Source organism: Leptidea sinapis, chromosome 45, assembly GCF_905404315.1.
Source record: "Leptidea sinapis chromosome 45, ilLepSina1.1, whole genome shotgun sequence".
Taxonomy (NCBI): Eukaryota; Metazoa; Arthropoda; class Insecta; order Lepidoptera; family Pieridae; genus Leptidea; species Leptidea sinapis.
In genome coordinates this window covers 1358122-1361676 of record NC_066309.1, presented here as the reverse complement: position 1 = coordinate 1361676, position 3555 = coordinate 1358122, and the positions used below count along the sequence as shown (strand labels likewise).

At 35.8% G+C, this 3555-nt stretch overlaps 1 protein-coding gene across 1 annotated transcript in view; it reads left to right on the top strand.

The window, feature by feature from the left end:
* LOC126977510 (uncharacterized) overlaps window positions 1-3555 on the top strand; it is a 210417-nt gene that overhangs the window by 88763 nt on the left and 118099 nt on the right. The window lies entirely within an intron of this gene.

Here is a 3555-nt window from a genome sequence, read left to right as displayed (position 1 = left end):
CGCCAGTCGGACTTTGGTTTTTGAGATTTATCTTTAAAATAAAAGGTGTATTGTGTCTCCATTATTACAGATTTACCCAACTGATTGGGTGCAGTTTCTTTGAAAAATTGAAAGACCTTTACATTTTGATAAAGTATTTTTTGTTGTAGTAAGGCTCAGCTTTTTGGGAAAATTTTTAGGAAACCATTGTTGATTTGACCAGAATAATTTTGAAACTGTGTTATCAAGGAGTAAAATAATATTTAGGTGTGTTATTTTATTTACAAACAGAATGTTTTTTTTTGTGTTATTGGTCCATAGATAATTGACAGTTTGCGAAAGAAAATTACGTAAAGAAATATGAGTTCCGCATATTTATATGTTTATCAAAGAGGATTTAAATACTACGTCATACTATGACATCGAACTTAAAATCATATGGTACATAAACATAATATATACATAACTTTAAACCTACCTAAACGAAACTAAAGGGCCACGCTTTAGAATATTTACAGTGCTATAATATTCTAAGGGTCACGGTGAGTGTACATGTCAAAGATATACAATATAGTAGCGTATAGAGTACAGACAAACAAAGCGTGCGAGAAAGAAGGACACCTTTAACCAATAACCTGTATAAATACTACTGGACAGGCTGTTCCATATGGTTGACAGAACTTTTTTTGTAACTATTTGAAGCGCCACTCGCAACTTTTGACGTATAATACAAATGGCAGCGAAGGAGCATACAATACTCTTTAGTATTTTTGCATTTTGAATTAATTTCGTTCGTTTTCCGTGTAATTTTTCCTTTAGGAATCAACGTAATAAAGTATACAATTTTTTTAAAGTGAAATTTCATTACATCGTCTCAAACTTTTTCGCCTGTGTGTTGCATGTCGCGTGACGGTCGGGCGGCGCCTATTGTTCGCAGCAGCTGACCATGTAGTGTATAGACTATTACTAACTTGTGCCAGTGCTCCACGCTATTTTGTTTGTTTTTGTCAGTGTTTTTATTGTAATCCTTTTCAATCAATATTTTTAACCAGGGCTAAGACACAGTTGAATAAAAATATTAGTTGGAGACTTAGTCTACTTTTATTATTTCCCATTATCATTCCAATTTTCCGAGTATAAAATTAAGATTGATAAAGCTATTTTTATACCCTTAATGGAATATTATTCCAAAAATTTTTAGTTAAATGTATATAATGTGAAAAATAGTTTCACTTTTACCGTGGATTCATAAAACCACACAATCCTTTTTTTGTAAATAGTTTCCCTCCATCTATCGATGTTTGCTGAGGTTGTCATTACTAGTTTTAGTAATGATATGTCTCGCTACATGGCCAACAGCGCCAAAATGGCGATCAAACAGGCACAAAAGCACTTTGACAGCCGTCGGTCCAGTGGTATATAGTAGAGGTCAGTGCCATTAACACTGATACAGCAAGATAGAAAAAGAAAGCGAATATTGTTACTGTAATCGATTTTGATTTACAAGTTATAATTATACATCATAAAGAAGACCCGTAAACCTAGAATCAAGCCACAACTCTCAGGCACTGTGAAATGGAGCCGTTTGCCCCACATGAAATCCATTAAATGCTAGGTCACCCGTGTTTTATCTTGTATAGATAGTACGAAAATCGCTGACTTCAACTAGCGTAGCAGTATTTTGATTCGATTTGGTTAGTATTGTGACCTGAGCTATACGTTCATCAGCTTCAAAATCAAATGAAGTACCGGTCGTTTGTTCTAAGTTATTCATTAATATAAGTTACTTAGAAGCTAGACAAATAGAATGTTTTATAAGCTAGTAGTAAACTCGCAACTGTCTGTCACGGTTCAAATACGCTGAAATAATGTGTGAACTTTATTAATAAATCTGCGACAAGCGCTGAAGTTAAATAGTTTTTAGCATTGAATACTAAGCCAGAGTTGCGAGGGTTATAAGCAGCTTCTAATGAAAAACAAAGCAGGGAGTCCCCCTCTACTCCCACATTGGTACACCTACATTTAGCGTCTAATTGCCGATCCCAGTAATTTATTTTTCTATAATACTCAAAAATGAACTTTATATCTTTGTAATAGAGGTGTTTTAGGGATCATGTAGTCGAGCTTAAACAAAACCTCTACGGTTGTACTAAGGTTACTAGGAACGTAAATTAGACTTTTGTGTACTTCATTAATTTGGATGTTCGGTGAGCGTTAGTTTTGTGTAAAAACTCGAATGTATTTTTATCATGGATATAATAGTTTGTATAGGTTTTTATTATAAGGCTTATGATATCGTTATCTTGTCTTGTTGATTTAAATACGAATATCTTTTGGGAGGTTCTCTGTTTAGCGTCCACTTGCAGATTTCTGAGAGAATATGGGTGGAGGTGATCACTTCACATTAGGTATGCTCGTATGTTCTCCCCTAACATAACGAATAAAAAAATTGACAAAACTGATAAGAAAGTTAATCGATTTTTTATGGTCGATTAAATAGCCGGGTAGATATATGTGATTACCACTACCCACAGTCTCCTGGAACACCAGAGGATCTTACGACGGATTTCTGGCCGTTTAAGTGACTACGTGCTTTAAATGTACTGTAACTATATCATATGGTCCGCGAAACATATCGCTAGGAACTTCATTCAAAACTTATTGTACCTTGAATAAACTTCCTTGAAAACCACACTTTGGAGAAACGGTATACATCCAAATGGTGGGGATAATACCAAGTTTATGAATGGTGGCACTCCCCGAGATAAATGCTGTGGAAGACACACAATGAAGCGACGTCTCTTTAACGCCAAGCGATCTAGACGTTCACAAAACTGGTTTTCCGACGGTTCAAGCAGCTCTGCATCGTACGCGGTCAAATGATTTTATACTGATATGTGCCAGACCTGATATTATAATATTACTCCATAAGTTTCCCTACCATAAAGACTGCTAGATTATAAGCAGGCTTCAATCTTCCCAAATTATAGGCAGATAGATTTACTCATGACGTTGTGTGACGTGAAATTAAGTTACACGAATAAATAAAAAACCCAAAACTCACTAATTATTGCAAAAATGGCTCGCTACGGTTCTTTTTTTACCAAAGCAGTCGTTAATTATAAAAATAGTAAGCATGAAACTCGCTAAGTGAAAAATATATAAAGGGCAGCCGATAAATCTAACAAGCGAGACACAGTGTCGCAAGGGGAGGTGCAATTAAAAAGACAAACGCGTGTAAGACGCAGTCGAGGTGACATTTGGGTGGCGGGCGCTCTGGCTTCCCCGTCTGGTTAGCGGCTCACCGTTAGTGTGTCGATACTGTTGGTTCTCGATACTATCTCGATTCTTTTTGATATGCTAATTTAATGTTTTTGGAAACGGTCAAGCAGCGCTAGTTTTAAGAGAAGACCACTGCTATTGGATATAGCTGCAATACCAGAGGTACTGAAGATGCGTTTCCGGCATTTGAACTTCAAGTATGCTGTAAGATTCACAGACAGAAATTACAAAACGTTAAAACAGGAGGAAAAGCAGTAATTAAGGAGGTAAATAGGAGGAACTAAAGAATATTTT